The following is a 14,303-nucleotide window of genomic DNA, read 5'->3' as shown; positions in this document are numbered from 1 at the left end:
ATTGCGCTTGAAATATTCATCTTACAAACACGTTATTCACATTAAGTGCACATGGCTTTCTTTGTGTTCCCGCTATCAGTGGATATATATTAATCAAGGAATTTATTATTTTTATTATCATTTACAAAATGTAGCTATAAACATTTTTACAAAATTTTACTTTTGGAATCACCTCCCCCATATTAGAATCACGTCACCGTTGTTACGTTCTCTCTATCAATTCTTACTAAAACTGTTAGAAGGCGCAGTCTTCGTTTACTCTTCGAAACATTGTAGAACTTTTCAGAGCAGTGTAGAACCTTTTTAAGCCTAATTTAAGTGTTCTATCAATTTTTCGAAAAAATTGTCCTCATCCCTTCAAATGAAGCCTCTTCAGTCTGCATACAACCCGAACAAAGCCTCTTCAGTCTGCATACAACCCGAACAAAGCCTCTTCAGTCTGCATACAACCCGAACAAAGCCTCTTCAGTCTGCATACAACCCGAACAAAGCCTCTTCAGTCTGCATACAACCCGAACAAAGCCTCTTCAGTCTGCATACAACCCGAACAAAGCCTCTTCAGTCTGCATACAACCCGAACAAAGCCTCTTCAGTCTGCATACAACTCGAACAAAGCCTCTTCAGTCTGCATACAACCCGAACAAAGCCTCTTCAGTCTGCATACAACCCGAACAAAGCCTCTTCAGTCTGCATACAACCCGAACAAAGCCTCTTCAGTCTGCATACAACCCGAACAAAGCCTCTTCAGTCTGCATACAACCCGAACAAAGCCTCTTCAGTCTGCATACAACCCGAACAAAGCCTCTTCAGTCTGCATACAACCCGAACAAAGCCTCTTCAGTCTGCATACAACCCGAACAAAGCCTCTTCAGTCTGCATACAACCCGAACAAAGCCTCTTCAGTCTGCATACAACCCGAACAAAGCCTCTTCAGTCTGCATACAACCCGAACAAAGCCTCTTCAGTCTGCATACAACCCGAACAAAGCCTCTTCAGTCTGCATACAACCCGAACAAAGCCTCTTCAGTCTGCATACAACCCGAACAAAGCTAGATACTTCAGCTAGTCTCATAATTAACTATAAGAATTCTTTACTAATTCAATATTTTGTGTGCAATTTAACGGTAATTTTATTGATGGAAAAATTTATATTTAATTACCGTTTATAATGATTAAACACTGTTTTGCAACTTAACGTTTTTTAGGAAGAATATTTTTTTTCCCAATCTTAGAAACTTTCAAGACAAATGAGAAACCTCCATTTACGAATGAAAATGAAAAATTTGGCATTTTGGTTATGTGATTTGGATATGTGGTTTGGTCAGGTTTGGTTATGTGATTTGGATATTTTGGTTATGTAGTTTTGGATTTGGCATTTTGGTTGCTATTAGAAAAGTCGAAGGGAAAAAAATGTGAGTGGCGGGGACGCATTCAGCTGGTTGATGGTTATTAATAGTTAACAATATTTAACAATATTTTTAAACGTAACTTTGTACATAGGGAAGTTTTTGATTAATTTTATGATTTATTTTGTTACCTTTACTACTCATTGTTACACAAAGTTTGAGTTATGTTGCAAAATAAAATCATAAAATAGTTGACCCATCTTTGTTTAACCTTTATTTAATGTTTTTTTATTTATTATTTAATTTTATTTAACTTTATCGTAAAAATGTATATACCACTTTAAAATTGAATTTAATCTCTACTTTTTAAATCTCTCATTTTCATTCCCTTGCAATTCATGCGTTAGTGAGACCCATGCGATCGCTTTTTCGATTCTTTAGAGAACTGGGACTACTTTATTCCCCGTACAACGCCATATTATCGTTTTGGTTTCTTTATTATACTGATTCTTTTATTTTAAAAACAGCTTTTGACACAATTAAGAAAGTTGTCATATTATTCCTTTTTAGTATCTAATTTATTATTATTTGTAACGCTGTAATATTACAATAATTAATTACATTTGTCCCCATTATATTTTAATCTATAATTCGAAGCTATATATTTGAAATTTGCCATAATTTACTCAAACAAGATCCTGAAAAAGGGGAAGTCCCTAGGAGAAAAAATGATAATGGTTTCCCTACTTAGAATCATGACTTAACCAATTCGTAATACAGACAAAGAAATGCAACTTTCACCTTTTCTAACATTTCAAACAAATTACTGCTTGGATTTGCTTCCCCAAAAATCTGCTGAAGAATTACTCTTTCAGAGCAGATTTTTCTAGAACAAAGACTCCTTTGTTCTCTTCGAATACATTTCTCCTCGACAAAGCTTTAAAGGTTTGAATTGTTACAGCTTTTCTCGCAAGCATAATGGGATAAAGAAGATAAGAAAGCTCTGATGAGATGTGACATTATTTGATACGAGAGAGAAAACTATATCTCTGTTTAGCGCATTTTTGATTTTCTAACAGGCGTTTTAGTTACTTATGAAAATTCCTTATTCTGTATCTACTGAGTTTAATTTAAAAATTTTAATCATATTAAATTAAATCAAACTTAAATTATGCTAAAAAGGTATTTCATTTAGTTTTGTTCCCTATATATTTTATTTACTTGTTTTTTGATATAAGGAACATTCTGAGCGGAGCCATTCCAAAATTATTGGATCGTTACTTTCCATTAAATTAAGCTGCAATGAATCCTTTGGCTCTGATAAGGGTTGCCACTGTGTAAAACAATCTTTAGTTTAATTCAATGTGGCCTGATGTTTAACCAGATCTTAGAATACTGCCATTCGAAAAACACCAAACATTTAATCCCTTAAATTTCGAATATAATAAATTACTCAACAAGCTAAGTACTATATAGTAATAAGAATATTTCTTAATATTCTATATTTTAGTTTTAGTAACATATTTGTTGTGTTGATGGGTCAAATGTTGCGGTGAAAGTTATGTTTGGTACATAAGTTAAAATTTTCAAGATTAATTATTCAATGACGATTACTGAGTGTACCGAAAAAGCAAGTGAATTTCATACATCTATTGCTTTGTTTATGCAATACTCCAATTATTAAAAATCCTCGAACTATCCTTCATATGACTTATATATTAATATATCATCACTCGATGATATCAAAGCAATTTTACTTACTTTTAATTTGCATAGTGCCAGTCGATTTTCACCTATGATCACAGAATAAATACAATTTACACATTTGCTCATTTTATTTTATTAGTGACTACTAAGTCATTTCACTCCTCCACAATTACGCAAAATTTTGACTTCAATATTTTGACCATTCTTTACATTTCTAGCCCAGCACCATTATAGATTGAAACACGTGCAACACCAGTAAATCATGTTTCATCTTCATAATGAATTACATCGGAACAATGTAGACACGGCAAAATTACAGCGAAGTGCTTTTTTTTATAAACCACATAGAATATTTTCTACAAGCATGCAGAAGTTGCTCGATATCACGCCTGAAACATTCTACACATGACACATGAGGACAAGTAGACAATGCCGGTCGACCACGTCCTTTGGAACACATTGTTTTCCCATGAATGAAGCTATGTTTTTTGGTATGTAGTTAATCGCTGATAGTTCTGTACGGTTTTTAATTTTACACCTTATTGCATCGAAAGTTGCAGGATAATTTTGCAGAAAAAATTGGAATTCGAAGATTTTCGACGGCACTTTTACTGCTTACAAAGTGTGAAGAAGAACTGGCAGCGGGAACGAGACGAGAAGCCTCACCCCTTGCAACGGCCCATGGAATAGCTGCGAAAACCTGGTTTTGTCAGATAAAAGAGAGGCATTGGGAATGATTTACAGGAAAAACCGCGCAGTCTGCGAACAGAATATTTCAAAGGCTAAACTAGAATGTTGGCAGAAATATTGTACGAACGTAACAGAAAAATTTGGTAGACTATTCAAAGCTGCTACGTCAATCTGTCAGAATGCCAACACTAGTTCCCAGATAGTGACACATATACTGGAAACGATTTTTCAGCATGATGATCCCTATAAAGATACTACAGCGCGGAAGGAAATACGAATTAGTATTGAACAATATTATACTTCGTCGATTGCTGATTCTGATCCTCTTCCAACAAGCAAGGAACTGAATGACGTTATCAGAAGCTTAATCCAAGTAAAGCTCCAGGTCCGGATGGGCTTGATAACGGCATTCTCAGAACTATGCATAACACGCATCCGGCAATACTTTTCTCCTATTTACAGGCTTGCTGGAGAATTCGTCACTTTCCAGAAGGCACAAAAATAGCAGAAGTTGCCCTCTTCCTAAAGGTAAATAAAGATCCAAACGAGGCTGCTTCTTATAGGCCTATCTGCCTGCTTCCAGCCATGGGAAAAATCCTCGAAAGAATAATATTTCAAAGACTGAATTTTTACATTCATGCTAATAAACTCATAAATACTAGGCAATATGGCTTTATAGCAGTGGATCACGCACTGAATCACCTACGGAACACAGTATTTAGAAACAAGCAGAATAAACTGCATACTGTTGTCATCAGTATAGACATTCAAGGTGTCTTCGATTCATTGTGGTGGCAAGATGTTTCGAAATGTCTCAAAGATATCAATTGTTCCAAAACTTTATTTGATTTGATCTACAGCTACCTGAGTAAAAGACGAACTGAAGCAACAACGGACGGAGGCGTCCACATGCAAAAAGTGACGAAAGGCTGCTCGCAGGGCTCCTGCCTAGGTCCACTTCTGTGGAACCTGGTAGCAGACACCGCGCTCGACCTGTTTGATGATGATGAAACATCAGAAATAATAGCGTATGCTGACGACTTCTTGCTAATTTCAAACGGTCACAGCCGTAACAATTACGAGGTAAATTCCCAAAAAGCGTTAGACAAAATAGCCCGCTGGGCCAGTGAACACAAGCTCACAATTTCAAGAGCACAAACAAAAGGAATGCTAATTAGCCGATAAAAAAGGCACGAGCGTACCCCGTGCGTAAACCTCCATGGCAGAAAGATACAATTCGTGAGACATTTCCGTTACTTGCGTGTGATTATAGACGACAGATTCTCCTGGCTCCCTCACATCAAGAATCTTAAAAAAAGGCTGCATAAATTGTCTAATACAACGAGGAGAACAGCTGCTGCTAACTGGGATGTCTCCTCACAGATGCTCAAAATATGGTATGCCACAGTAACTGAGCGCATAGCTCTTCATGGCGTTTCCATATGGGGTTATGTATCCTCGGACTAAGAGAATCACATTGTCCACTCTCCATGCCACCCTGCAGACTTCGATATAGAAGCAAACTGTAATCCTCCAAGTGCATTACAATCCTTAGCCGTATATACTGATGGCTCCAAAGGAGAACTCGGGACTGGCAGTGCCTGGTGTGCAATGGAGGGTGACTACATAATCCATTCCTGGGCTAAGAAGCTTCATCCCAGTAACTCAGTGTTTCAGGCAGAACTTACAGCCCTAAAGGCAGCTCTGGACTTTACTGCTAACAATGGCAGGTATAAAAAAATTTACACAGACTCAATGTCAAGCTTACAGGCCATGCAGGGCGGCCGCAGTAGACATCCCATTGTCAGAGACATACAAAAACTATTAATTTCGATTCCTGCAAGTCTGAGGCGCCAGCTACAATGGGTTCCAGCCCATACGGGGATTAAAGGAAATGAAGCAGCGGATATGATTGCGAAAGGCGCAGCCAATGAACCCCACGTGAGTAGAATTTGTGTGCCCCTTCCGCACTCGTATCTGAAAACTGCTGTCAAATATGAACTAATGATGCAGTGTCAAATCTACTGGGAGACAAGCACCACAGGCAGAAGACTGTATGATTTCCAACCAAACGTTAACCACAATTTAAATAGCAGTTCTTCGCACCTCACGCGGTATCTGACAGGGCATGGCCCATATATGTCCTATCTTCACAGATTTCGCTGAAGAGACAGTGACCAATGTATTTGTGGCAGTACTGGTGACCCAGATTACTATCTGTTTGACTGCTCGCACACAGGGAATTCCCATTTAAAAAGACCAACTGCAATCAATATGCCAGCATGGTTCAAGAACACAATTAAGAATAAATATGCGCTCAGCCGCATTAGAGACTGCACTACCATTGCTATAAGCATTGCTGACAACCTGGAGTGACTACTTTCCTTGGACACCGTGCCGTCAGCAGCCTGCTCTGTACATATATTAATTTACTTAATGTCTTGTGTTTTTTTTTATTTTTGCTGTTTTTAATTATATTTAATATTATGATTAATCCAGAACTCATTTAATGTATTCTACAATTTGTAATGTATTTGGTCATCTTTACATCTGTACTTGATTTTTATAGCACATCCTTAATATAACTGTATGCCTAACATGTACGATAATAGTGAAAAGTGTTCCGCTTAGTCTCAGCAGTCCCCACCATGAACCTTCTTTCCATGTTCTGGTCCTTATTTCAATGTTCCTCGTTTCGTGGTCAATCCCCGGAGGACACAGTACTAAGCTTTTTAATTATGTTTATTCATGTATTTATTTTTAATTCCATCGACGGGATCCAACAGGCTGAAAAGCACCTAACCCAGTGGGCCAGCCGTTTCGTCGATGGTGAAAAGAAAGAAAGACGTTGTGCACTCGCGCTGAGCGATGAAGATTATTTCATGGAAGTTGCAGCGTAAAAGCTTGCTTTTACAATATCTAATTGAACTAAGCTAAAGTATATGCAGCTTTATTGTAATTTCAAAAAGAAAGTTTATAATTCCACATATTAATGCCTTGCAAATAATCTTTAGGTTTGAATATCACTATAGATATTTTGGGTTCATTTTAATTTTGCGGGAGCTCTATTTTATACCATTTTGAATCGAGAAATTAATTATCTTATTTCCTGGATTAATTTTGGTTTTCTTAGCAAGTTCCGGGAGTTCGACTTCCGACAATCTCCTAGCCTCCTTTTCCTTCCACGAACCTCTCGAGAGGACTTTCGTCTCGCCGTGCAATTTGAGTATCGTTAGCCGCACAGACACATCCCTTCTCCCGTTTACAAACACCCCGGATTATAGCCCGGGCCCATCGGTAAGGAAATCAGGGTCATTAGCCAGTATACCGGCTGGGCTCCTAAATAAATGTTCAATTAAATGGAACCCAGTTAACATTTAATGCATTCTTAAGTAGTTATAATTCGAAAACTTAACGAGCCCGTTAACATTAAATGTGGGGTTATGTATTACTTATTGACAGAAGTGAAGTAAGTTATTGTAATTTACAAATTCGCTGAAATGAATTCTGTCAAATGTGGCGATTATTATTGGTCATGGAGCAAGAAGGCACCGCTTCCTCAATGGTGTTGAAAGATTGTAAAGCCGGTTGGATAGTTAACGAGGGGAAAAAAAAAATGCTTAAAATAACTCCCGGGCCGGGGTTCCCAGATGCATCTGTAATACTTACAAAGAATCTTCGCCTTCTTCATTGCATGCTGGCATGGCGCAATTCGTAGCACGTCCGGCTAGAAGAGGGAAAATCCATGTTTCGAGTCCCAATGATGGTATATTGAATTTTCAAAATATTCGCTCCAAAACCTGATATTTATTCTCCGTGCACTCATCAGCTAAAGATAAAAAATGCTCCATGGTGCCATCTGATGGGCGAATGCAAATTTTTACTAAAGTTGAGCAGTATGATAATTAAGAAATTAACATGATATTGTAATTTTAATGCAATACCTGAAAATAAAATATGTTGTGTAAGCAGTTCTATTTCTCCTTCAGTCATGTTTTTCTTAGATGCATATCTGAATCCCATAATACATTTTTAAAACCTGCGATTCCTAAGTTTCATGGAACTATATATTCTGTGGAAAAAGATAATATCTATGTTTTACCATGCCCTCTATCTCAAAGTTAGATTAATCTAAAGTAAATACTATTTAAAAAACAAAACTAATAAAACTTCCTTTTATAAAAACATGTGAGAAAGACGCTTTCTTTCTAAATGGGCACATCCAAAAAAAGAAAAAATTTAAAATAAAAATAAAAGTGAATGAGATTAAAAAGAGCACAAGAAAATAGGAAAACAATAAATGCAAATATGAAACCGCTAAGAATAACAAATGAAGGCAATTAAGGAAGTATGAAAACAATAAAGCAAAAGTAAATGAAGCTCTGGAAAGATAAAATTGTTTCATTGCTAGTTTTACTATGGTGAATTGTTATTTTTACGAACAATATCATAAAATGAATGTACGATCTCATCTTCTAGAAAAATAATAATCATTATGATTGTTTATGAGCAATCTCATCTTACGCTCCAGTTGATGATAGTCCAATTAAATATAGTACTAAAGCTCATGGTGAGTTGTGTATATTTTTATAGAAATAAGACATGTTCATGATCAATTTTATTGTGTGCTTAAATTTTATTATACAGTACCTCTAATTATATGGGTTGGAACTTTAATGAGGAAAATACTCAGTACTCAGGCATAAGCACTACTGAAAAGGAATAAATACTTTTCATTTAAGCACGCGTTAACTTGAAACCTAAACTACCTAACAATAAAGGATTCCTTTTCCCAACACTATATGCTTAAATTATGATGAAAAAATTGAATCTTGTATGAGTTTGCAGCCCAGCATTGTGCAGTTGTTGTTGGAAATACAGAAACGGTTGGGATGAAATGTTTCTCAAGCTCACTTTGAAGGTTACAAAGAGAAAGAGGGGCTTTCTTATGCTTCATCACTAAGTGGATGTGACATTGATCACATCATACGAGCCAAAGCTGAAACGATAGTTGAAAAGTAGACATTATTACGGGTCACCTTAAAAATAAAAGATTAATCAAAAACACAGAAATTTGAATGTTAGGTCATAAATGATTCTCATGCCGATTGAGTGTGGCGTTATCCTGATGTATACCATATCTCAAGGCCATGTAGTCAATGTGTAGTATTAGGTTTCATATTTGGAATTTAGTTTGCCACCAATTTTCAGATGAAGTATCTATATATTCTTCAGAAGCTGCCATTATTTTACAGAACATCCTACCATCATTTTGTATACAACGAAATTTGTGGCGTATTTGTTCGTTCGGTTGGGCTGAGAAACACTAACAACTATGATATTCCTCTGACCTACACTGAGGTGAAAAAAATTGGCAACAGATCACTCCATTTAAACTAGAAATAGATGAAGCGTTGTTACAGGTGCACCGCGTTATCCACTTAGCTGGCAGTGGATTGTACATCATTAAGCATTGCACCAGACTGAGGTCTGCTAATGAATTCGCTGTTATTCATCAATCGATTTGGTGATCTAAGCTATTCTTATTATCTTCTAAGTGAAGCCACCATCACATCATGCCTCCGTGGCGTCTCTGACCATTATACCCAATTCAGCGTCTACTCAAATCCATTTGAGCGTCGGCATGGTTTACACTTACGTCAATACCGCGTAAAATGGCGAATCTATAGTAATATTATTGTTAAATCTAGAAATGAATGCAAGGAACGAGGCAGAATTATTTACTTTTGCAGATTTATATACACTTTTCATGCAAATCATGAAAAAGTAACTTAGCAACGTCTTGCTATAATATCTAGGATTTATTGTACATCCCCAATTTATAGTTTATTATTGGACATTACGATCTTTCTTTCCCCACGCCAGCCTTCAGCCATGGTAAATAATTCTTGCTGCCTTCGTCGTAATCAATTCCTATTTAAGCTTTACCATTAGTGGTAAATAGTTTGTAAACAAGAAAATATAAAAATGGATCAAATAGTGTTTGCTTTTGTCTTTTATTGCTTTACTGGGATGTGATATCCCGCTCGTCAAATTGAAAAATTCAGAAGATTCTGTTTTAACACATTCTTTGTTGTAATGTTTAAAATTTTCTCATTCTGATATTAATACCTAAAATAAATTAATTCATACCTATTCATTTCGTTTATTAAATTTGTATTTAACATATGGTTTCTCTTCACGTCTACATTATGTGCTCTGTTTTTAAATAAAGAGAACTTTTTTTAAGATTATTTAACAGAGAGAAACGAAAAACAATTGCACATAAACTTTAGATTTATCAGCAAGAAATTAAAAGTTTTACATGAATCAGAAGTCAAGACGTCTTATGTAAAATTTAGATTCGTTATTTTAAATTTATACAACATTAGTTTTGTTAGTCATAGACTACAAAAGACTACTATTGATTTCATTAAAAGTGATAGACTAATTAAAAGTCATAGACTACTTCGCTAGTCAGAAAATACCGAATTTTATTTCAAATTCACATTCATCTCTGAAACATTACAATTTATTTTAACATGTTTATAATTAATTATTTGTACGTAAATAATAAAAATAACATATTATCAAAGGAAAAATAGTGTTAAAATTAAGGAAAACGCCCATCAGCATTTCTGAATTGTAGAATATTTACTTAATTTGTATTTTTTAAAATTAAACGTACTTTCTTTCTATTTCATTAAGCCATTCAATTATTCTACCATTATTACCAACACTGTTTCGTACCTATGATCATTTTTATTTTACCTTGATTATTATTTTTGCGAACAATATATCTTTGCTATGATTATAAGGCTATATAGTATCGTTAAGAATTTATATAACAAAAAATCGAAGCGGCAAGAAGGAATCATCCAATTGCTTTGAAATTTCGTATGTTTTGACCAAATATGCAAATGATTAAAATTTGGTGTCCAATGAAGGAATAGCGCGATCTCCAGCGCACCCGAACTGCGCATCCAGCAGATCCAGTAGATAAGGTATTTCTCCCGTCTTCTTAGCATACCTTCGTGGTGTAGTGGTCAGCACACGCGGTGCATATTCGAGCGGTCCGAGGTCGAGGCAGTGCTTATTTTTCATGTTTCATGCTTCAAAATAACCTAATGTCTTTGCCTTTAAGCTGATGTGGGTTTCGGGAGTGTTTTCGTATTTATTACTTCGTTAGACTAGAAACCACGATATCTCTTTCTATGTAAGGCATTGAAAACTGTCTTCGTTATTGTACATGCTTAAATATTTCTGTTCCTATTACCCCAAAAATAGTTATGGCTGTTTTCAGGGGATTGAATGAGCAAAACGTATTTGTGAGCATGTGAGGAGAAACAATAAACAGAAGAAGCGTATAATTAATTATGTAAATAGCAGTCAAGAATTCACTTGGCATCCTATGCGATTAATTCCTAACTTCATGGGTGAAGAAACCGTTTATAGAAGGAGAATTAGTGAAATCGGGTATAATTAAATGCCAAAATGTTTAATGTTAAAAATTTATATTTCTAACAGTTTCACCATAATGTTCCATTAAAAACTGAAGATATCGTTTTACGTTTGTTTTACCACTTGAAGTCTTTAATTAACAATACATGTTTTTATGAAACTTCGATGAAATTATAAACTTTACGAAAAATAATCAGTTCCCCTTTTTTGTTAATTCAGAAATATGTTATATATTTTAGAAGAATTATTGAAAGTTTAACTAATAAACTATTCCTGCTACTAGAAAAGTAAAGAGGGAAAAGAAGGATATGAAGAGCTTTCTGCTATTACGTATTCGCTATAGAGTTTGGAATGGTTCGTCAATTGATTTAGCTGCATTTATAAAGTAAAATAAAAAGTGACGCATATGGTTAGATCGCACAATTTACGAAGAAAGATTATGTACACTGTTCATCAAGTTAGTTGAAGCCATAGTTACCGAGACTAAATTAACAAATTTGATGAAAGATGAAAGCAACTCTTCTACACACAGGAAGTTATTTGCTATTTTGGACGTGAATTATAGCCGCGACGTTTTTTGGTTACATATTGAAGTAAGGCAGCTGAGTCGGAAGAAATGTTTAATCATATAGATTTTTTCCTAATTAAACAAGGAAATGTTTGTCCTCTTACGGTGCAGTGTGCTGTGTTTGCTTTTGATCTTCAAACTGAACTTAAGAATATTAATTTTACTCCTGCCCTGTTGTTTCTTATATACATTACCTAGCATTTATATTTTCTAGGAAGAAGCAGTCAGTTTTCAAGTCATGAGATACATATTGTTGTTTTAAAAAAAGCTCAACTGATTTGTATTGAGATTAAAAGAAAAGTAGTCTCCTTTATTTTCTACACTGCAAGGAGGTTTCAGAAAAATGTGAAACTTCATAAAATATTCAGAGTATATTTAAGAGTTGATTTCTGAAGTTAACTGTTGATTTCAAACAAATAGTAGAATTTTTAGTAACCCATTCAAACATAATGTGAAATGTCAACGTGATAAAGTTATACACAGTTTGGTTTCGATTGTGATAACTGTTCCTGTAAGAACGATGAGATATTTATATTATCATAATCATGCAATAATCCCTTTTTAACGTTTCTCTCTCTCTCTCTCTCTTTTTTTTTTTCTTCATCATAGCAGTCTTATCACTAAGTTAATATTTAGTTAAAATAATACAAAATCACCTATTTATTTTGTTTGTTTGTTTTCTGGTTTTTAAAAAAGGTATTGAAAATGACATCAACTATAGCATTGAAAAAAATATTTCATTTAATGGAAAGAAAAATTAAAAATATTTATAACTTGAATGAATGATATCTTATTTATTCTTTTAGAAAATTTAAAAGTCTTTATAATTTATTTTTGATTTATTTACTTTATGAGGTATTTCTACCACTTCCCTAGCGTGCACCGGTGTAACGGTAGCACGCTGGGCCGGTATTCCAGAGGTCCGTGGTTCGATTCCCGGCGAAGGCGGTTGCATATTTTTCATCTTTTCTGCTTTTAATTAACCTAATGACTCTACAACTTCAAGGTATTTTTATCTTCTATATTTCTAAGTCCTTTAGATAACATGCGACACGGATAATCACCATATTTCAATTACAACAGTTCACATAATTTTGTCGTAAATGGGAAAGATAATTATACTACGTAATTATGAGTTCATAGCCCTACTGCTATTTTCTTTTTTAAGTTGCAGGGTATTAATTATTTCCGTTTTGAAAAAAAAATTTAAATAATCCGATAGATTTTCGAAAGAGGGAAACAGTGTGAAAAGCTTTGTTTTCGTGTTCTGTTCCTGCCAAGAGTACCCTATGTATAATCTTCTTTCTGGAAGTCCTTTTTTTTATTGGACTTCGTAATATTGGGAGTCAGAATTATGCTAAGTTTCCGTATTGAGACTGAAGTGTTAGTTATCGAATCGCTTTAGTAAAAGACTTAACCCTGGAAACAGACAAATTTAAGAAGGAATCTAATCAAAATTTACACTGTTTTGATTGTACATCTGTTCCGGAGAAGATGAACCAATTACATTTTTCAAGTGGCTTAGTATGTGATATATTTCTGAAGCGATACCTTTTCTTATTTAAGGGCAAAACATTTAAGTTATGTTTGAGAAAATAATAGCTCGTACAAAACGAAAGATAATTGTAAAATTATATCTATAATTATCGTCAAGTATATTTTTAAATTATTATCATATTTGCCATTTTACATATAGTATAACTGTTTCATTGAATCATTTCATGTAATGCTTTATTTGCTGTAATGTTTGTAAGATATGTGTAGAGTAAGTAGGGCATTGTTTTAAAACAACTAATGCAATCACCTAACGCAATGTATTATTGCATTTTGGTTCACTCATATATCACCTATTTACATCATTCTTAAATAACTATTTATGTGTTATAAAACGCTTTGCATTAGTACAGTTATTATGTCAAACAACATAAATTTAATGTGTCACATTTCACATTTAGTTTTATCTAACTTATAGTATTATTCGTACTTTATCAGAGCTCTATCTCATAATATTTATGTATCTTATTACTAAATGCACTATAATATTATACACTGACGTTTTGCTTATTGCCATATGTAGCATCTTATGCAAGATGTCCTGCAATCATTTTTGTAGAGTACTTTTCTGTGACATTCCTGATTAAGAGCAATTAATGACACTTGGTCTTTCAGCCATTGCCTTGTTGTGGTGGCTACTTGTTGTTTTTCCCACTGATCAGGCATCCGTTCTGTTTTACCTTAGGTCGAAAGCCTGCTCAGTGGCGCATAACCATAACCTATAATTATAAAAATATCTTGTAGAGACATTAGGTTAATTGGAAAAGTGGGAGAGGAAAAAAATTAACAACGCCTTCGTCGGGAATCGAGCTTAGCGTGCAGAACCCACGCCAAGGAGGTGGGAGAAATACCCTATAGTCTTAAAAATTAATATTTATAAGAAACCCTCATTACTGCAATTTTCGTTTAAGGCATTTCGTTAAATCATAACTGCAATTTTCGTTTAAGGCATGACTCACATAGAATCAAGGACCAAG

This window comes from Stegodyphus dumicola, chromosome 7 (assembly GCF_044657685.1).
Source record: "Stegodyphus dumicola isolate Sdum_Otavi_A_Nest chromosome 7, ASM4465768v1".
Classification (NCBI taxonomy): Eukaryota; Metazoa; Arthropoda; class Arachnida; order Araneae; family Eresidae; genus Stegodyphus; species Stegodyphus dumicola.
Note: the sequence above shows the minus strand (reverse complement) of the source record.